Source organism: Giraffa tippelskirchi, chromosome 10 (assembly GCF_054371585.1).
Source record: "Giraffa tippelskirchi isolate mGirTip1 chromosome 10, T2T-mGirTip1v1.2.pri, whole genome shotgun sequence".
Lineage (NCBI taxonomy): Eukaryota > Metazoa > Chordata > Mammalia > Artiodactyla > Giraffidae > Giraffa > Giraffa tippelskirchi.
In genome coordinates, this window is record NC_137284.1 from 152,688,825 (window position 1) to 152,711,889 (window position 23,065).

The window sequence follows — 23,065 nt, forward strand, 5'->3', positions numbered from 1 at the left end:
GGGTGGGGAAGGCAGGTCCAAAAGGGAGGGGATTCATGTACACATATAGCTGGTAGACTGTGTTGGGCAGTAGAAACTAACACAGCCTTGTAAAACAGCTATACCCCAGTTAAAAAGAGAAAGAGAGATTTAGCATCTGATCCTTTCTTACAATATCCCCACTAACACCTGAGCTAGTCCAGCATTCTATTTTGTCTTGTTTGTATAGTGGTTGCTTTCAATTTTATTCCCTGATTCTATTATTGCTCCTTCTTACTGCCCTAGACAGTTTATCAACACAGTAGCATCATAGTCATTTGAAAATCAGAGAAGAATCTGCCATTCTTCCATTTAAAATTGCACCAACAGACTTGGGTCTCACTCAGAGTAAAAACTACCAAAGACCTTATAAGGACCTATAAGCTGTTGCCTTATTTATCTTCTTCTGCTCATCATCTCTCTGACCTCATGTCCTAAGGTCTCTCACCTCTATGCAGCCACACAGTCCCCCTTGCTATTTCTTGTACTTGCTGTTGTCATGGCCTAAAATTGTGTTCACAATACTATCACCCTCAATTCCTTCAAGTTCCCACTCAAATGATACCACCTTCTAGAAGCCTTATCTGACTAACTCATACAAATTTTCCACTCCTTTCCTATTCTTCCAATGACATTGCCCTTCATTTCTTTTCCATCTTATTCTCTTAATTTTATTTTGTTATTTTTTAGCCAAACCCCATGGCATATGGGGTCTTAGTTCCCTGACCAGGGATTGAACCCATGCCCCCTGAATTGGAAGTACAGAATCTGAACCAATGAACTGCCAGGGAAACTCCTCTATGTGCTTTTTATAACTAGACTTGTTTCACAGTTCTAAAAAGAGGGAGATGATAAATTCTTACAACATTTCTAGAGCAAAAACAATAAGGAAATGGTAGTTGGAGACACAAGGTAAAAAAAAAACACACACACATAGAAAGAAGCAAGAATAAAAGATCTCCCGCCCAAGTTTCTATCTTTGGTGAATAAGAGGGTTTTGCCTCTGAGTGCGGCAAACAGTTAAGGAAGAAAAAGGGGGCAGATATAGGGAGATATTTGAAGATTCAAATTCTCACATGCCAAGTGGAAGTTCAAGATAGAAATCCAATATCTCTTAAATATGATGTTGGGTGCTCCTGGTCTCTGAAGAAATGTTAGATGTGCAAATATTTCAGTTATTTAGTGAAGAGTTAGAAGAATTGGACACAGAACACCAAGAAAGCTTAATGTTTAAGGATTAGAGGAAGAGCAAGCCTTCACAGCAACTTGGAGATCACAGAAAAATGAGAAAGCCCAGAAGGATTGGGGTGTCTTTTTTATCAGGAGAATTAAGAAGTCATCCACAGAAAAGAGATCTTGTAATATGAAGGGTAGATCTTGTATATTTGTCAATATGAGGGTCACTTATGCCATTTATGGGAGTGGTTTCAGTAGAATTTTGGTGGAGGGAACCAAAGTTTTGTGGGAAGAAGAATAAATTTAAGTTGAAGAAGTAGGGACAGCACATTTAGACTATATTTTCAGGATTTGGGGATGAAAGAAAAATTAGACAAGATGAGAGATGGAATGTGACCAAGATGTTTCTTCTTTAGCATAAGTGAGATATAAGAATGTGTCAGGAAAAAGAAAAAGACCCTAAGAAAGTGAAAAGTTAGTTAACAGTATAGACAAGAAACCCTGCAACTTATGGAGTAAGGTTTCTGAGATCCGAGGGGTCTATTATGTGCTGTTATGCTACACTGTTAAAGAATGCAATGCAGCCTTTAGCTTAATTCAGACCTGACTTAGAAACTTGCTCCTAGATTATATTAACTGCATAATTTTAGCAAAGTCATTAAACCTCTGTCCACTTTGTTTCTTCATACATGAAATGGACATAATAATATCTCCCAAGTAAAAATTTTATAAGTATAAATGTGATTAATTTTTGTCATGTACTTAGCACATTACCCGGAACAAGGTTAGCTCTCATGAAATGAAAATTGTTTTATGCATTATTATATGTATTGATATTATTCATTGTACATGCAGGTACAAGAGTTGAACTTAAACTAAGTGTAAAAGGATACAATTATCCTCTGATCCTGGGGGAAGAGGGCTTTCCAGGTGGCTCATGCTAAGTCACTTCAGTCGTATCCAACTCTTTGCGACCCCATGAACTGTAGCCCTAGCCCATCAGGCTTCCCTGTCCATGGGATTTCGCAGGCAAGAATACTTTAGTGGGTTGCCATGTCCTCCTCCAGGGGATCTTCCTGACCCAGGACTCAAACCTGTGTCTCTTATGTCTCCTGCATTGGCAGGCAGTTTCTTTACCATAGTGCCACCATGGCTCAGTGGTAAACAATTCTCCTGCGAATGCAGGAGACACAAAGATGCAGGTTTGATCCCTGGATCAGGAAGATCCTCTGTAGTAGGAAATGCCAATTTGCTCCAGTATTCTTGCCTGGAAAATTCCACACACATAGATGCTAGGCCAGCTATATTTCATGGGGTCTCAAAGAGTTGGACACGACTGAGTGACTGAGCATGCATGGAAGAAGAGAGGTAAGAATCTCTGTGGATATACAAGCTGGTAAAGAAACCACCTGCAATGCAGAGCTCAGTTTGATTCCTTGGTTGCAAAAAGGTCCCCTGGAGAAGGGAAAGATTACCCACTCCAGTATTCTTGGGCTTCCCTGGTGGCTCAGATGATAAAGAATCTGCCTGCAATGTGGGAGACCTGGGTTCGATCCCTGGGTTGGGAAGATTCCCTGGTGGAGGGCATGGCAACCCAGTCCAGTATTTTTGCCTGGAGAATCCCCATGGACAGAGGAGCCTGGCGGGCTAAAGTCCATGGGATTACAAAGAGTCAGACACAACTGAGTGACTAAGCACAGCGCATAATAAGAGTAATAGAGAAGAAAAAAGAATTGAGAGACAATCACAATTAATAATTTAGATTTCTCAGTAGTGTTTAAGGAGAACTCTTTTATGAGTAGATTGGGAAGTATTGAGAAACTTGCTGAGATATATATATATATATATATATTTGGAAAGCTTATAGAAAGAAATGATAAAGGACTCAAACCAAAACTATTGTAATATTAGTAGACATCCTTAAGGGCACACTTGTTGAAGATCATCAATTTTGTGGCTTATAGAGACATGGATATGCAAAACTGTGACATTTTTCTCTAGCTGTGCTTATTGACATAGAGGAGAGAAGACAGGTTGAGTTTTGTGGGTTTGTTACATGAAGTTCAGGATATCAGGAATTAAAGTATGTTCAGATAAGAGTCCTTGAGATTACATCTGTGTAGATAATGTGAGCAGTTCCAAGAAGGCTGCATGAGAGAACGTGGAAGCATCATGACGAGGGTGTCTCTTAGCAACCAAACACTGTGAATAATACAGCCAAAGACAGGGAAGAACTAGAACACGCCATTACAACCAGAGAGTCAGCTATTGAAGTATAGGATTTCCGAGAAATCAGACATCTGAGGAATGACTAAGTCCAGGGTGTGGCCATGGCGGTAGATCACCAGGGTGTGAAAGATCATCTAAGGTGAGGATGTCAAAAAGCCTGAGACCGTTATTTTGGATAGTTTGTTAGCGAAGACACCACGTAGATGGATCTTGAGTTCACCTGGAAAACTGAGTCAGAGTCTAATGTCTTCAAGAAATGAGGGAAATGACCACGAGCTCAGTTGATGACAGTAAGAAATGCTAGAAGGTGGTAAAACCCAGTGGCACTAACATCAGTGGACAAAAATTTGTGTGACTTTTGTTTGCTTCATTGGAAAATGTTTCTAGAAAATGAGAAAAGTGGTTCTCTAGAACCATAAAGAATGAAGGGTATTGAATTACTTCTACACATATCTAAGAGCTGCAGAGGAATCACTGTCACTGATAAAGTCAACAAGTCTGATTTTGTAGGTTGTGCACTGCATGACTCTAAAGGGCAGCATCCACATTACAGTCTATGGCAGTGCCATCCAGTAAAGTATAAAGTGAGCCACATATGTACTGAGTTATCCGATAGTCATATTGAAAAAAATGAAAAGAAATGGGTGAAAAACATTTTATGATATGTTCTTTTTAATCTGAAATATCAAAATCTCATTTCAACATGTCATCAATAAAGCATTATTAATTTGATATTTTGTTTCCTCTTAGTAAATCTTTAAAGGATGGCATGTATACCACTTTAATAGAACATCTTAGTTCAGAAGCTAAATTTTCATTAGGAGTACTTAATCTACATTTGAGTTTCATAAAATGTACCATTGGACAGCTAGACTCACTTACCCAAGTTGTGCCCAGAATACTGAAAATACCTACCAAAAACTGAATTGAGTATTGCTGTTTAAATGTAATTTTAAATGTAAGAAAGTAAAATTTTAAATTTAGTTCCTCAGTGTCTGGGACAGGTGGTAATCTCTCTGGTCACAGGTCAAGTGCCTGGTAGCCATATATATTGGTTAGCCTAGTACTACGTGAATGTTGATTCTTGGGATTTGCAGTGTATAACCACATGCAGTGACATTGGTCCTTGGGGAAGAGTCAAAATTCAGTTACAGCCAAGTGGTGGCTGGGAGACAGCAGGGTTGTAATAATTGGAGAGTTAGAGAGAGAGCTAAGAGCTTAATATCACCTCACATGGCAGCCTCAGTTTATCAGGGAAAGCAATAATGTCAGAGACAGAATGAGGTAGCAGTTTTATTTTTGTTTGTTGGTTACTGGTACGTGGCATGTGGGATCTTAGTTCCTGGATCAGAGATCGAACCCATGCCCCCTTCATAGAAAGTGCAGAGCCTTAACCACTGGACTGCCAGGGAAGTCACAGGTAACTGCTATTTCGTGTTAGAAATTCTTTAGGAACGTAACGGGTTTGGAGGTTCCTCTTGAGTGTCTGAGATGGAAAGACAGTACCTCTTCCAGACTTGAGGCCACTGGGGTAAGTGCAGCCTCTGGCCTAACACTGGATTTCAGTCACATGAGAGGTGTTGGGAAGAATGCTTTGGAACTGAAGAAGAGCAGGTAGTGTGTGGATTACAACTCCAGGGAGCAGAAGAAGAGATTCTTTAAAGTAAGGAGCTCTGTTGGCTGTTGAAGAGGATGGAACCCGAGGGGTAGCCTTTCTTTTCCAGAACATAGTATACACTGTCTGATGTTTACCAAGATTATGTTGGAGTGTGCTCAGCCATAACTCTTTCATCAGGCCCCAGAGATGACTGTGGCTACTGCAGATGAAGAGCTAGGATCTTTCTTTTGAGCAGCTGCAGGCAACTCCTTCTAATGAAACCAGATTGATGCCTGGTGTTTGAGAGAATGTTATTCTTTCAGTGAAGACTGGACCAGATGCCTTTGGGTATTTTGCTTCATGGTTGTAATCCTAGCAATGTGGATTGATCAGTCTAAGGCATAGACTAAATCCCGTGCCTATGTTAGGGGCAATGCTGCATGCACATATCGGAACGTTCTATGGAACTTCCTGTTTGGTATCATGGTCAAAAATTTGTCCAAGTCATTGCATATGCATCATTTCTATTAAGTTTCAGAGGATTGATGATTAACAGGTGACAGGAGGACATTATTTAATAATTATAAGAGAATGCATTCTTTAGCAAGGATAATGTACCTCATTAAAAATAAAAATCATTCAATTATTTCTTTGCTGTAAAGTATCAGTGTCATAAATAGCATGACCCGAGATATCAGTCATGACTTATGGTTCCCAAATGGAGATTAAAGCATCCATAGTCATGGGGTAGACATAATTTTGTGGAGGTGGAAACTGATATACAGATAGATTAAATAATTCTCCCAACGTTCCACAGTCATATGTGCTGAAGCCATAATTAAAAACTGAAATCTACCTTTGTGTTTTTTCACAATGAGAAGCTGCTTACAACTGGGAACACAAAGCTGCCATAATAAGCTACAGGTAATGTACGGCACTATGCCAATTATTCATCCAGAAAAAAAAAAAAAGAGAACTTCCATGTGGCAAAATTCTGCCCCAGCATTTCATAAAGCAAATGTATAAAACAAACAAAAAATTGGCAAAATAAAATATTAATAATGTGTGGGGGCTTTGAAACATTAATTATGTAATGCTTTCTATATTCATCAAGTTCTGCTCTAAAATGCAGCATCTCTGAATATGACCTACAGCTTTATATGCTATAGAAAGAGCAGTCAGAGAAAGTAGAAATCAGGAGCATCCATTGCCTTTGAGGAGTTTTCAGTGAACAATTTAAAGAAAAAATGCTAATCATGGGCATAATGTAAGCATATAAGTAAAACTGCTTTTCCCTTAAATCTGAAAATTGATGAAGATAAATCTTCATAATAAAAATACTTTCGTACGTTATATAGCTTAGTAGGGAATTAGAATGTAATTGGTAAGAAATGAAAAAAAGAGGCTGTGCTATTGATGTTTTAGACGACTGGATTCTGTATGTTGATGTTTTGCTGGTGGTTCAGTGAAGAATCTGCCTGCAATGCAAGAGACCTGGGTCCAACCCGTGTGTCGGGAAGATCCCCTGAGGAAGGGAATGGCAACCCACTCCAGTGTTCTTGCCAGGAGAATTCCATGGACAGAGGAGCCTGGGTGGGCTATAATCCATGGGGTCGCCAAGAGTGGGACACGACGGAAGTGACTAAAACTTTCACTTTCAGTTTTCACACTAAGCCTCCGGCTCCCTTCTTGGTTACGGCTTCACATAGAGTTTCCCATAGCATCCTCTAACCTCAGAAATCAACATCTGAGCACCAAATACTTAAAAGTACAAAATGTATTACTGCTAAGGTGGAGGTTCAGCTGAAGATGAAAGGGTTCCTGGGGGAAACTAGCAAGGGTGTGGCGACTGAGGTGGGGAAGGGAAGCCAGTGGGTGGTCTCCAGTCCAGTTCTAACTTTGGCTCAGACCCCCCAGGGCAGCTCTGTAGACAGGTGACATCTCTGAAATGTCTCAAACTCTGGCTGGGAGCTAGAATACATCCTTCAGACAGTGCTTAATTTTCACAAATTTCAGCTCTCCAATGTCCGGGCAAAGTGAGCTCTGGCAACCAGAGGTCATTCCGAAGACACAGGTGCTGGCTGTTTCCTAATGAAGTTGAACGTGTCTGTGCTTTATGCTCGAACAATTCCAGTAATGGGAAGATAACCTCATGAAATACTTGTACATTTTCATCAGAAGAAATGTGTTAAAATGTACAAGGAAATGTATCACATTGTGTGTGATAGCCAAAAAAGTGGAAACAACCCCCAAAATCCCTCAATAGCATCACCATTAGAAAAAGTAAACTCTGTTTATAGAATGAGAAAGAATTTATAGTTGAAAGTGAATGATGCACTACAGATAAACACATTTATAGGGATGAATACAAAAACCATAAGGTGGATTAGATAAGTCGCAGAAGAATATATACAATATAATTCCGCTTATATAAAATTTAAAAAACAGTTAAAACACAACAGTATATTATGTAGGAATGTATGCGATGTAATAAAACCATGAAGAGAGAGAGGCAGGAGAAAGCTCATGTGAAAATACAGATATTGATTACTATTCAGTGGAGGGAGGGGTTGGTATTGGGACACACTGGGGTTTCAGAGGGGTTGACAAGACTCTTATATCTGAAATTAGTGGGCTTATTTTTAAGTTGAACATATATATTTTCTTCTGTTTGTGTTACTCAAAAAATCACTGACAATCTGTAAGGAAAAGCTTTTATCCAGCTTAAGACAGAGAGAGAGAATAAGTCATGGGTTCCCTTCAGCTTACTCATCCATAATGCATTCACTCAGCAAATATTTGAGTGCTGACCAGGAGCGAAGACTTCTTGTAGAAACATAAGATATGAACTTGAATAAGACCTACTTTCCAACATCAGAGTTCTATAATTAAAGAAGTGATACAACAGTGCAGGGGCTTAGAGAGTAAACTAATGCCTCTGTTAGAGACAAGACCAGGACACTTAATAGCTGAGTAACCTTGGAAAAGTTAATTTCATGGAACCTCTGTTTCCTCATCTGTAAAATGGAGATAATAATTCTACCTACCTCATTCACTTGTGAGGATTACATGAGTTGATACATGTAAAATGCTTCAAGCAGAACCAGAGGCATGGCATGTGTTCATAAACAGACATTCTTTTCATCATCTGGGAGTTGGTTTGCACTGAAAAAGGGTAGGTCAGTTTCACCTTTAAGAAAAGACGTACTAAAGTAGTTTTCATTTGGGATCATCCATCAACACAGGATGAGAAAGGTCACTTTGGACAGAGAAATTGTCACGTAGAAAAGCACAGGAATCAAAATGGTTGAGGGGATGTTAGAGAATGTTGAGGAAGATGGTATGGGAAGAGGCAGAAGATGCCTTGATATCATGTGAGCCTGCCTCATACATCTGAATTTTGTCCTGGAGGTATCTGTGATGCATTGAAGAGTTTCTGCATGAATGTTGCTGTGCTGTGCTGTGCTTAGGCGCTCAGTCATGCCTGACTCTTTTGTGACCCCACAGACTATAGCCTGCCAGTCTCCTCTGTCCATGGGATTCTCCAGGCAAGAATACTAGAGTGGGTTGCCATGCCCTCCTCTAGGGGATCTTCCCAATCCAGGTATCGAATCCAGGTCTCCCACATTGCAGGCAGATTCTTTACCATCTGAGCCACCAGGGAAGCCCATGAATACTGGAGTGTGTAGCCTATCCCTTCTCCAGGGGATCTCCCCAACCCAGGAATCAAACCAGGGTCTCCTGCATTGTAGATGGATTCTTTGCCAGCTGAGCTAGCAGGGAAGCCCAGCCTAATCATATTAGTTAGGATATAACCAAATACGCCTTTTGGAGGATGAACTGAAAAAGGACAAAGTTGTCTGAAGTAGACCACTCGGAAGCTATTTCAAATGAAAAATATTGACGGACTTAAGCAAAGCGGTAGATAAAGAAAGAGGGGAGATTAAGTGGTTGCTTCTGTGTAATTAACTATCCTCCATTATTGATTTGCTTTGGATGTAGAAAGAGAAAAAGAGGCAAAATTGTGCAGCAGGAGAAACCACACCCCAGATCTCAGTGATTTTGAACAATGCAAGTTTATTTCTCACTAAGATACATCGGGATGAGCTGGTGCATTCAGGGTGAATGTTCTTGTTCACTGCCATTTTTCAGTCTCTTTTTCTGTAACTGTGGCTAAAGCAACAAAACTAACTCCCCCCCAAAGTCTCAGGTATACGTGTGTGTACATTCACTGCATGAATTATCAAAAGCTTTAATCTTTTACTTTTTTGGCTTAACCATTTTTGTCACGTCAAAGCAATTGATATGACACTTAAATCAATATTGTTTGTTACTGTACTGATGAAGTCATAGCTGTATTCTAATTCTGAATAGTAGAGGATACATTTGACATTATTAATAGCTCATATGGAGTATTCTTTTGAGTAAGTGTTCTGTTACTGAACCAAACTTGAGTTCGCTGTCCCATGCCCAGGTAAAACCACTCTACTGACACCGAGTTGTGGTGAAGGAAAATGCAGCATTTATGGCAGGTGCCAGACAAGGAGTCTGGGACAGGTAGTGCTAAAAAGCCTGAAACCCACGGTGGGTTTCAGCAAAGCATTGTGGAAGGTCAGGTAAGGAAGGGGTGTCTCAGTGTATGCGATCAGTTTATGAACAATTCTCTGATCGATTCATGGCAAAGAAACAGGGTGGTATCACCGGGGTTAGCATTATCAGTACTTAGGTACCAGTAGGTCGGGGGGCTCCCTGTTCAAGTCGTTAACTTCTTCCATTTGGTGGAGGTTTGAGCATGTGGAACACGGCTCAGGAAATGTACATCAGATTCTGTTATCTAGGTCCTTCCGCGTGGAGACACAGCAGAGGATACGGGGGAGAGGTCCATCCTGGGAGAACCCTATGGGTCCTGCTCCTTTACGTTTTTTTCCCCATTTCTAGGTACAGATGGCTCAGGATTCTAGTTGTGAACAAGAGCAGCCACACTCGCTGTTCAATCAGAAAAGGGTTTATTATAGGATATTAGGAAATCGCAGAAATTTCTGGAGAGCTAGAGTCAGCATGGAAAGGGTGCCAGCAAAGCCAACACACCGACGCCCCTGCTCCTGTGAGGTGAGCACGGCCTCTCCCACTTCATGGACACCTCTTGATGCCAGGGCCCCACTTGGGACTGGAAAGGCAGCTGCCCCACACCACTCTTATCAGAAAACCAGTTCTGCCCAGCCACCACTTCTACTTTATACTCTTCCAGAAGGAGATCCTGTGTCCCTGCTTCTGTTGGGCAGAATTTAATTCACATGCCTCTACCCAGGCTGCAAGCAAAGTTGAAAAAAATTGAAATTCCCCAGATAGACAGGTTGTTTATAGTTGTCCCCTGACCAAACGATGTGGACAATGTCCTCAGGCATATGACACTGAAGAGGACTCATCAACCAGTCCAAATGAGAACCCTCAGGGCAAGTTTAATTGATGGAGATGATTGGTACCTCCTATATCAGTACCAGTAAGTAGAGCTCTCACATTGAGTTAAAAGTGCTGCAGTGTTTGCAATGATTTAAAAAACATTCAGCAGAGTCTGCTGGATGCAACCTCATGTAGGCTTTGCACTTAAGATTCAGAGAGCAATAGGATAATCCTGCTTGGCACTTTATAGCAAGGTAAGGGAGGTGTAAAGAATTGACTTTGCATTATGTCACAAGTCATGTGTGAGAAGCATAAGTGCCCAGGAAATGCATTGAAAGAAGTGTCTTCCTTCAAGAAAAACAAGCGGAAAGGCGGTATTTATTTGCTCCTTGTACAAACATTGTCTGAAAGTCTTTCGCAGAGAAAATGAAGATAAAAAGTCCAACAATACATGTTTCATGAAAATGCTAAATTTTCTACAGCCAGTGAAGGATTTTTGTTTTCAGAAATAAAAGGTTTTTATTGTCAAAGCTATATTTGTGGGAATATAGAGAATTTTCAAGCTAAGATGGGCTGTTCAGTTGACCTAAAAAGTTGCTTGGGCCCAGTAATACATTGGGGTGACGGTAAATGCCACAACAGAGAACTCGGGTCTGATGTTCATTTCATTACTTTGCTGTTGTTTTTCCAGCAAAGAGACTGACATGATTAAAGCAGGAACTTCCCACTGGCAGGGTCTTAGATTGAAAGTGATGATACCAATTAGAAAATGACTTCATTATCCCAAACAGCAGATAAGGAGGATCTTGACTGCATGGGGGTGAAGAGAAGAGAGTAGAAAGGGAGGTACAGATGATGGAGTTGCCATGATTCTTGGCAGTTATGCAGATATGGGGAGCAAGGCAGGTGTGAGTCTCGGGGCCCATGCTGGAAGAACAGTGGTGTCATTAACATCCATAGAAAAGCGATGGGGCCCATATTGTGGAGGAAAGATTATTAGCTTAGATAAAGTGTGTTGATTTTAATGCGTTTATTTGTTTTCTGTTAGTTAGTTAGTGTTAGTCGCTCAGTCATCTCTGAATCTATGCGACTCCATGGACTGTAGCCCACCAGGCTCTTCTGGGATTTCCCAGGCAAGAATACTGGAGTGGGTAGCCATTCCCTTCTCCAGGGGATCTTCCCGACCCAGGGATGGAACCCAGGTCTCCTACATTGCAGGTGATTCTTTACCTCCTGAACCACCAGGGAAGCCCTTATTTTCTGTTGCTGTATAACTAATTGCCACAAACTTAGTGGCTTAAAACAGCATCCATTTAACAGCACACGTCCTCCCCCTACCCTCACCCCCGGCTTTTGAAGTTCATGCAACTGGATTGGATTCTCTGCTCCAGGCTTCCCAAGATGTAAATGAATATGTTGGCTGGACTGAGTCAGTTGGAGGCTTTGAGGAAGAATCTGCCCCGACCTCATTCGGGTTGATGGATCCATTCCTTGTGGCTGTAGAACTGAGACCCCCGTGGGCCTCAGTAATAGAGAGCTGCCCTCACATCAGATGTCTCTCATGCTTGGAGTCTCTCTGATTTCTGCTTCTGCTACCAATTTGAGATAACTCTCTGCTTCCCTGGTGGGTCAGTGGTAAAGAATCTGCCTGCAATGCAGGAGACCCAGGTTGGATCCCTGGGTCAGGAATATCCCCTTGAGAAGGGAATGGCTACCCACTCCAGATTGCTTGCCTGAGGAATTCCATGGACAGAGGGGCCTGGTGGGCTACAGTCCATGGAGTCACAAAGAGTCAGAACGACTGAGCTGCTAACACTTTCACTTTGCTTGTTTGACTGGATTAATTCCTCCAGAATTATCTTTCTATCATAAGATTAACTGATAAGTAACTGAAAATCTGTAGAATTCCCTTTGTCATATGATGGAACACAATTGTGGCAGAGCTATCTCTTCATATTCATAGTCCCAGGGCTTAGGGCAGGAAACTCTGGAGGCATCTGAGAGTCCTAGGGGAATGATGGACAGTTAGAAGTGCCCTCTGGAACTTGGGAAGAAGATTGAAATTAAAGATACAGATTTGAGAGTAACACTCCTAGAAGTGATAGGAAGAGTAATGAATGATATAATCAAGGAGGAGTATATTGAGACAACCAAAAGGAAAAATCTGAGCTCCTACAAATTAAAAAAAGTAAAAATCAAGTATTGACAAGATTTAAATTTCACCCATCAAGTAAATATCAGGGATTGAGAGAGGAAGGGTAAATTGACATTGCTGTACTTGAGGAGGTCACGTGACTCTGATGCCAAGGCACTAAAAGTTGCCTGAGTGTGAAAAATGCAACAACTAATAGTAAAGGGAAAAGAAGAGAGAAAAAATAAAGGAAAATTTTGAGCTTGGGCCTAAATCTGAATGTGCCTAGGTAACTGATATTTAATGTGCACCTATTTATGTGAGAAGTCATGACATTTGAGGGAAAGGGAGAAAGTCCTCTCTAGAGAGGAGGGAGAGGCAGTCCCAAATCAAATGGCATCAACTTAAAATTAAGAAGCATGATTTATGAGTAAGCGGCCCAGTGTCAGCCCTGAGGTGGCAGTAGGGAGGGAGAAAGAATAAGCTGACTGCCCCAGGTGCCCAGCAGAGTGGCCACAGCAGAAACCACGCTGTGAGAGGCTCACTGTGTAAGGAACGCGTCGTCTGAGGGATGGTTCATTGCAGTTAAGTGAGAAGATGGGATGCCAAGAGGATGAAGATGCAGATTATGTGGGAAGTATGTCTGTAGGAACTTGGAATGGGCTAGAAAGGGGAAAGCTTTACCGGAAAATTATCGTACATCGTCTCCTGTTCTCACAGGCTATGGGAAAAGACCTTAATGCGCAAAAATCTCCTGTTCGCATAGACTTATGGGAGATTAACGTGCAGTTTCCTGCTCGCACAGGCTTATGGGAGATTACATTAATGTGCAAAGTCTCCTGTTCGCACAGGCTTATGGGAGAATAATGTGTGAAGTCTTCTATTTGCACAGACTTATGGGAGAATATCTTAATGTGCACCGCCTCTTGTTTGCGCAACTGTGTCTTGGGTTGTGGGCCAAACAAAGGCAGCGACGGTGTGTTGCGTCTTCGAGCTACAGCTCATAGTTAGTCCTCAATAAGTTTTAAACAAACAAATAAATAAAATTTGAGGGGGTGATTTGGATTAAATGAATAAATAAAGCAGATAACAGGGTGTAATCTGTTCCAACAAAAAAGAGCTGTTAGTACCGGGGATTGGTCTGGTGGGAACTTGATAGATTACTCTTCCCAGAAACACAGATGCATATCATTTCAAACATATAATCATGAAATATTAAAAGAATTGTAAAAGTGGCAGTGAATTATTTAGAAACAGTGTCCCCGCATGCATGATACAATATTCAGTTGGGTGTTAAAATGTATGCTCCAAGGAAAGCCTTGGTATAGTTTTATGTGAGCTGCATATTTTCACATAATGCCGGAAAGCAATTTAAAGCCTTGAATTCTTTCACCTGGCTTCCTTGTCTCCTTACAGAGGTCCCTTTGATTTCAAAGGTGCTTCATCTCTAGAATGAGAAATAGAGGGTGGGAAAGTTTAATTCTAGGCTGAGGTTTGTAACAGGTTTTCAATTTACAGACATAAATTTTCCCTTTGAACTTCAGAGTTAAGTTTTACCTAAGATAAATCCATTAGAAGTAGCCTACACCTCTGACTGCGACTTCTAATTCTGTGTGTGCAGGCCGAGATTTACAGATGGGACAGCCAGGGAAGTAAAGAGCAGAGATTTGGGCAACAAGGGTCTCCCCTGTCTGCAAAAAGGAGAGACATATCACAGGATTGTTTATGCTTTTCATCAGAGAAAGCAAAAACTCACTGATCCTGCTTGTAGATGCTAATGATCTATTTGCTCAGAAAACAGTGTTGATTCAGGTTTATTCATCATGTTTGTTTATAAAGTAAAATTTATTCTGTCCTCAGAATCCTTAATCATCTCAGGTTTACAAATATTTGTTGAATGCTTTTGGCTCGACTCTGTGTTTGGTACTGGTAGGATGCAAAGATGAGTAAGATACAGCCCTGGTCCTCCAGGGACTTTGAATCTACTAGGAAGGAGAGATAAATGTGTATTTTCCTTCTGGATGGAAAAATGTAATAAAGTAAAAGATTTTAAAACATGCTGTAAGTATTCAAAGTACAATATGTTAAATACATCAAATCTTTGGTTGTATATGAGCTTGGGCATTGTTGTTGTTGTTCAGTCACTAAGTCATGTTCGACTCTTTGCGACCCCATGGACTATAGCCTGCCAGGCTCCTCTGCTCATGGAATTCTCCAGGCAAGAATATAGGAGTGAGTTGCCATTCCCATCTCCAGGGTATCTTCCCAACTCAGGAATTGAACATACATCTGCTGCATTGGCAGGTGGATTCTTTACCACTGAGCCAAGTTTGGATATAGTAAAATATAAAAATAATTGCATACCAATGCCACAAATGTCACTTGGCATTAATCTCCATTCAACACCTGGAAAAATAAATCTTACAGAAGGGCCTCATAAACACTTCATCTAGCTATACTTTATACAAGTCTTATAAAGAGGTTTAATTAACAGGAAATAACACTCATCTTGTCTAAACTGTCTATAAAGTGACAAAGTCGCACGAACCCTAGTCTCAGTGATGTTCTCCATCTTTCCTTCCTAATTATTACCCGTGATCCACCTCGCGTGGCACTGAAGAAGGTTCAGTATCATAAGCCCCATTGGCATCCTTCTAATTCTCTCCGATCATTGCTGATACCAGCATCACTCACTCACTGAAACATTTTCTTAGTTCCACTGGATAGAAATTCAAGATTCAAACAAGAGGGGCATGAAGGACTGAGAGTATGCAGTCAGTGGGTTTATGAAAGAAGGTTTCTCTAGCTCATCTCAGTGGAATAAAGGAAGGAATCATAGTGTTTGGGGTCCTCAGGGGAGGAAAAGAAAGATATGAACCAGTTATCAGCATCACAGAAGACCATAGCTCACCAGGATACTCTGTCCATGGGATTTCCCAGGCAAGAATATTGAAGTGGGTACTCCCTTCTCCAGGAGATCTCCCCAACCTAGGGATTGAACCTGGATCTCCTACATTGCTGACCGATTCTTTACCATCTGAGGCACCAGGGAAACTCTAGAAAAGAGCTAGTGACCAGTAATGCTACAAACCAAATTATGGGCTTAAAAGCCCACACTTCCTGTGTTTAAACCCTCAGGATCATGGAGAAACAGCTATGGTAGACTCAGAATGCCAAGCAAATCATTGGGCATAATATAGGCCTATACCAAATTGATCATTGAATCTGAAAAAAAATTGAGGTTTGCTTATTACGAAGAAGTAAAGTAGCAAATGCAAGAAGGAAGGTGGGAGAGGGCAGGAAGGGAAGAGGTAGATGGATACCTAGGAATGAACATTAGTGCTCAACAGTCCTACAGATCTATCATAATATTAATTTGAGTCCACAGGGAAGCAGCCCCACCATAACCAGTAGGAACAGTTGACCAGAGCAAGTAGGGTCAATCTTATTGGAAAAAGAAGGTGAGCAATGGATGGCAAGTCTGCACCATAGAAGAAGCTATGTGTTAATTTGAACTCTTCTATTAGTCCCCTATTATTAACCCAGACTAACATGGCTACAATACTTGAGAATGAAAATAAGGAGCAGAAATCAAATTTTAAAAAAAATGTAGCTGGCCAGAATAATTAAAGCTGTAGGTTTTCATATTTTCAGGTTCTGATAAGTTGGGAATTAAGGCCCTAATCTCATTTAACAGCATGCCATTTTGAATTAGACAACTTCTCATCACTCTTCTTTGCTCCAGGAGTGTTACAAATACCTGTCAACGGCTTTATGTTAATACACTAATAATGTATCTCACACTAGCTGCTACAACAGGGTAAGTCTTTGTGACTGCCGGGGTGAGTAAAGATCTCAGTAATATACTTGCAATACATGTGAGGCACATAGTCACAAATGTACGTGGCCTCAGGATTTGTTCTGTTTTCAGCTTAATCTGCCTGTTGATCAAATATGCACAGAACGAACTGAGGAACCACCGGTCTGGAGGAGGACCCAAATTAGCATCCCTTGAAATGGGCACCTTTATCTGGTCCAGTCAGAACGTAGCAGCAGAGTATAGTGCTTAAGACAGGTTCTGAGTCTATTGCTGTTCAGTCACCAAGTCGTGTCCGACTCTGAGACCCCATGGACTGCAGCACACGAGGCTTCCCTGTCCGTCACCATCTCCTGGCGTTTGTTCAAACTCCTGTTCATCAAGTAAGTGATGCCATCCAACCATCTCATCCTCTGTTGTTCCCTTCGCCTCCTACCCTCAATCTTTCCCAGCATCAGGGTCTTTTCCAATGAGTCAGTTCTTTGCTTCAGGTGGTCAAAGTATTCGAGCTTCAGCATCAGTCCTTCCAATGAATATTCAGGGTTGATTTCCTTTAGGATTGACTGGTTTGATCTCCATGCTGTCCAAGGGACTCTCAGAATCTCCCTAATTTCAGATTCCAGCCCTGACACATACCTGTAAAGGTCTAAAATTGATGAGCAGATTAGTTTATATTTGTGAAATGTGTAGAATAATGGCTGGCACATGAGAGTCACTGTAGAAGTGCTTGTTAAATGAAAGAATAAAACAACAAATAAATAAGTAAATGAAACATCTTCCTCAGTTTTAAGTGGATGTTAAAAGCTTTTGTTCATTCATGTTTTATATCAATTAAAAATATTTAAATATTACATACATACTCATTGTAGAAAGTTTGGAAACTAAACTGGAATGAGAAAGAAAATTAAAAATGCCCATAATCCTATAATCTGGGATTAACTACTGATACTACTTTATTGTATGTTGTTCTACTTTTTATAAGCAAAATTGGAATCCTACAATATAACATTCTGTATTATCCATAATGTCATTTTCTCATTTGTAATCTTATAAGCATGATCCCATAGTCTTACATATTGTTAATAATTATTAAACCAATTCCCTATGACAACTGAAAAAAATGCAGAATCTAGAAATTGAGAATTATGTTTTATTCAGCCCACTTGCTGAGGACTTAAGCCCAGAAGGCAACCTCTCATAAAACTCTTGAGTGACTGCTCTGAAGAGGCAAGAGGGCAGCAATGATATATAGGAGTTCTGAAAACAACAACAACAAAAACAGGTAGTAGGGAATATCAAAAGACTAATTTTAATTAAAGAAAAATAGACACCTCAAATTAATGAATTTAGTGCTTTTCTGTGCATGGAAAGATGCAAGAGTCCGGGCTCACTGAAATAATTCATTTCATATGCGTCTTAACTATTGTAAGCCAGTATCCTGTTTTTTTCCCTCCTGAACCCCCTCAGGGTACATTGTCCTTGGGCAACTGCAGTACTGAGGGCTTGATGGCTGAAACATCCTTTGTTTCCTGAGGTGTCAGGTGACATTCTTCCACAGCTATTATTAGATGATGCCCTGTTATTAGGTATTAATGCTGTAATAAACATTATCTGCATAAGTCTTTGCGAAGACTTACAGGGGATGAAAGCACCTGGAATGAAATTGCAGGACCAAGAAAAGGAATGTTAAAGATCTTTGAGAAATACTGCCAAAATTACTCCCGGAAATGTTATATTGATTTGCTTTTGTAGTATAACCACTGCCTCTCCTTGTGACCACCTAACAGAGTTATGCCAGGTCAGTTACCTTAATCCACCCACACCTGGGAACCAGTTGAGTCTCTTCCCTTCCTCCACACCGTCAATGCCTGTTTCGCTTCTCTTCCTGATCTATCTTCTTTCTATATCTGTGTTTTCTTCTGCGTGCCTGTCCTTTTTATCAGGACAGTGTTGCTGAAGGCACATTGAGATGTGGGGTCTTCCCAATATTCATGGAATTTAACTCCAAAGTGATGACCTCCATCCTTCGTTTGTAATTAAGCATCTCTCAGATCCATGTTCTCTGTTCTGATATATTACATTTGCTCGTGATCTTGGCGGTAGTGGTCCTCCAGAAAACCGCATTTTCATTTTGGTTCTAAATGTGGAGAGATAATGAGTGTCTTGGAAAATAGCAAAATTATTGATATGATGCTGTTACAGCAGCCTACAAAGTTTGTTACTTTTCATTGGAGACCAAGTTTATTACATAAGCAGCCTGTCTTATGTTCCTTGCTATCTCTCAAGTACATTCCCTAATATAATTTATTCATTGAAGCATACAATTGTGTTTCTGCCTTAGAGGTTTATTTTCATCTCCTTACAATATACAAAATTAAACCCCAAAGACAACAACATTATATGTTTCAAATAAGTCTGCTATAGATATTTGCAATTTGTATTTCATGTAATATAACAAGATTCTGTGCATTGATTGAGAGCGTTGCAAAGAATGTAAACTAAATGGTAATGTGTGGCTAGAATGCATTTCAACTTAGATGGTTTTATCCATCTAAGCTTCAAATGTCCTTCCAAGAAGAGACATTGAGATTGCAGACTTTTGCTTTTGCTCACCCATGACTTTAATTTTTCTGATATAATTATTATTCTTACTCTTTGTCTTATTATTCAATTTTTTCCCTTTACTAGGAAAAAAGCTCTTTTCTGCCACATCCAGATATAAATGAAAGAAATTGCTAGGTAATAAACCAAAATCCTCATCAGAGTTTGGCTGATATTGGTAGACTCTTGGGCACAGAGTTTAGAATCTTACAGTCTTGGATCTGATTCCAGGTCCCCTCCCCTAGCCATCTGTGCAACCCTGGGAGAATCACCAAACCCCTCCAACCATACATTTCTTAGAGCTGTGCTGAAGTATTAAAGAAATAAACTGCTTAGGTCAGTGCTTATCACACTGTAAATATGAAGCAAATAGAGGGAAAAAAAACAGTAATGTAGAACTCTTTCACTGTGTTTGAATAAGAGCAATTCCATGAACAGAGGAGCCTGGTGGGATAGTCTGGGGGTCACAAAGTCAGACACGACTGCGCACAGCGCACGCAACGGTTCTAAAAACAGAGCCCAAACTGCAGACCGAGTCTGTGGATCCCATGTGATTTAGCTTTTGAGAACTAGCTATCCAATTAATGATTAGTATTCGTCTGTAAACAATCTGTAGAATTTATTGGGATTGCAGGAGAATAAGCGCTCTGAAAAGCACTAACCTTGAAGTGATTACAGTGGCTGGAGAGGTGAATGGCTTTAGCCACACTCATTGTGCTTAACAACCTAAAGCTACCCCAAAAGATACTTTTAAATATATACTATTATTAAATACATATATAGATACAAACACACGTACAGAGGTGTGCTGTGCTCTTCTCAGTCACTCCGTGCTCGTGTGCAACTCTTTGTGACCCCATGGCCTGTAGCCCACCAGGCTTTTCCATCCATGGGATTTTCTAGGCAAGAATACTGGAGTGGGTTGCCATGCGCTTCTTCAGGGGATCTTCCAGACCCAGGGTTCGAACTTGCATATCCTGTGTCTCCTGCTTTGCTAGCAGGTTCTTTGCCCCTGAACCACTGGGGAAACCCATACACACACACACACGTGTGTGTGTGTGTGTGTGTGTGTGTGTATGCTTAGTCGCTCAGTTCGCTCAGTTGTGTCTGATTCTTTGTGACCCCATGAACTGTAGCCCACCAAGCTCCTCTGTCCACGGGGATACTCCAGGCAAGAATACTGGAACGGGTTGCCATTTCCTGCTCCAGGGTATCTTCTGAACCCAGGGATTGAAACCAGGTCTCAGGCATTGCACGCGGATTCTTTACCATCTGAGTCACCAGGATTATATGTAAATAATGATTAGCTATGCAAAGCCAGCTCCAAGACGAATCTTTCGTTCACTTATGGTCAAACAGATATATCCCCCAAGCCCCTATCATGTAAAAAAATTTATAATGCACCAACTTATTTGTATGACATAGTGTAACATTTCCTGAAATTAGACTGTATATTTTTTTAAAGAAAATAATATATGAATTTAAAGAAGTAATTTGGTCTCATGTTTTGAAAGTTTTATTTTTCAGTTATTGGATATGTATCTTGCAATTCAGTGACCCATAATTTCACTGAAGTCACAAACTATTTAGAGTTAATTCAGAGTCAAGAAATTTCATAGCTTCTGAGAACATATTTTTAAGATGATAAATGCTGTTTCCCATGAATTAGTGCTAAGTGCACATTCTTGTCTTGCCTTGTTGTTAATCTATTGACAAGATTGTAGCAAATACAACACACACTATGTTGCTTCACTGTTGAGTAGTAGCAATTTCAAGAATTTAGATGTGGTAAGTTAGATGATAATGCCTTTATCATAAAAACATTCTTGTATCCATAAGAATCTTATCCATAAGTCTATCCATACAGCATTATATTAATTATATTAAATAAAATTGCACTTCCTTATCAGCAACATGTACATTTAAAACTTTTGAGATCGTAGGAAAAAATTGAGAACTAAATTAAGCATTGCTGTATTTTCTATTTTTCCTTAGGTGCTTATAACATCATTTTCCTCATTTTTATCATATTATTTATTAAGATATTATTTTTTATATTATTATAAATATTTGTTATTCATTAGATGTCCTTATTAGTTCTTGTACCAGATGGTTTTAATAGTTGCATTGAATTGGCAAGTTTTCTGCCAATGGATGGTGAGAATGATTCATCTTTAACCCCAAATTCGAGTAATAACAGGTGACCATGTTCCTAATGGAGCATGATGCTTCTTGCCTTTATTTTAGTATTAAACTAGTGACACGTCATTAATTTTTAAAGAGATTTGATTTGCCTATTAATAAGTTCATAGAGTCCCTTTACTTTCAGTTTTTTAAGAAAGTCAAAGTATTTTTGATATTCCTCACTGTTTAACATATTTTTCATGTTTCTTTTTTTTTTGAGGGTTGATATTTTTTATTGAATTCTCAAATGAGTCTCTATCTGCTTTCCCCACCTCCAACCTCAATGATTAGGATACATTTTTGTTTTCTTTTTTTTTTCTTTTAATTGGAGGCTAATTACTTTATAATATTGTAGTGGTTTTTGCCATACATTGACATGAATCAGCCATGGGAGTACATGTGTCCCCCATCCTGAACCCCGCTCCCACCTCCCTCTCCATCCCAACCCTCAGGGTCATCCCAGTGCACCAGCCATGAGCACCCCGTCTCATGCATCGAATCTGGACTGGCAATCTATTTCACATAAAAAAAAAAATGTATGTATACATATACGCATATATATATATATATAAAAACATATTTTTCATGTTTCTTTATTGAATGAAACCACATTTTATAACAAGATAAATGTCAAGAGTTTAAAGTTACAACAGTTTTTTTTTTTAATGGCCCATATGAAAATATTTTTTTCATGGAGAAAGAAAGCATGAGCTTTGGAATCAGAATCAATAAGAGTCAAACTGATTTCTACCCTTCTGTCCTCTGTACCTTGGGAGGAACATCTAAACTCTCCAAGACTTTGTTTATAAACACACGTAAATTGGGAATGTTCAAATCTATTGTTATATAAGGTCATTGAATGTATACTTTTTAAAATTAGCATTTTATGTATACGGGTAAGATTAGCAAGAATAGCATCTCTGTTATTTTAAAAAAAGCTTACTAAACAGGATAAGAAAATCATGAAGATATCAATAAGTCAATAGACAAGAATTATAGAGATTATTCAGTTAGAAGTTTCATTATTTGTGTGTGTGTAAAATATTTAACAACACTAGTTGTCATGCAAAAGGGTAAAACCATGGTGATAAACTATTTGACTTTTAAAAATAATGATAAATAGAACTAGTAAAGGTGAGAAATTTTATATTAATCCTGGACCATATTTTTCATAATTTTACTTATTTTAATCAATGTATATTAGTTTAATTGAAGAATATTCCATTCTTTTCATAAATAATTTGAAAATAATATTTGTTGTTATATCTGTTAGTAACAAAGCATCCTATACAATTGCTTTGTCCAAAATTTCCTAACTGTCCCTCATATGTAAAATTTTAGATGTTCTCATTTTCAGTTGATTTTAAATAGTGAGATAATGGAACAAAGACCATCATATGTATATCTTTTGGGGAGAGAATGGTGGTGAGCAGTAAGAGTTATTTCTACAGGAAAAAAGATTTCAGTGCTGGCAAGGTAGATTTAATAGATTGAAAGCATGATGATACTTTGACTCTTGAAAAAAGCATGATGCCACATTGTATCCTATATATATATATATATATATATATATATATATATATATATATATATATATATATATATATATATAAACAGTTCTCTCTAGATAAGCTTTTATATTTGGCTTCCCATAGCACCATACTCTCCTAGTTTTCTTCCTACCTCACTTGGATTTTCTATTGCCTTTTTCTATAAATAGTTATCAAATCTTGCCCTGTCCTCTGGCATTCTGGAGCCTCCTCTCTTCTCTCACTAGATCATTCCATTCTAATGTCGTCTTTAAACACCATCCATATACTGCTGGCTGTTGTTTGTTTATTTGTTCTGGCTGCCCTGGGTCTTTGTTGCTGCGCGAGGGCTTTCTCTAGTTGCGCTGTAAGGGGGCGACTCT

At 39.5% G+C, this 23,065-nt stretch overlaps 1 protein-coding gene across 3 annotated transcripts in view; it reads left to right on the forward strand.

Moving 5' to 3' along the window:
* CNTNAP2 (contactin associated protein 2) overlaps window positions 1-23,065 on the forward strand; it is a 2,222,175-nt gene that overhangs the window by 695,436 nt on the left and 1,503,674 nt on the right. Inside the window, exon 1 of one of the 3 annotated variants that reach the window (XM_081537162.1) lies at window positions 3,410-3,562. The exons of the other annotated variants lie outside the window; for them this stretch is intronic. The gene's annotated coding sequence lies outside the window, so the exon portion shown is untranslated. Of the gene's footprint in view, window positions 1-3,409; window positions 3,563-23,065 lie in introns of those variants that run through there. 3 annotated transcript variants of the gene reach the window in all.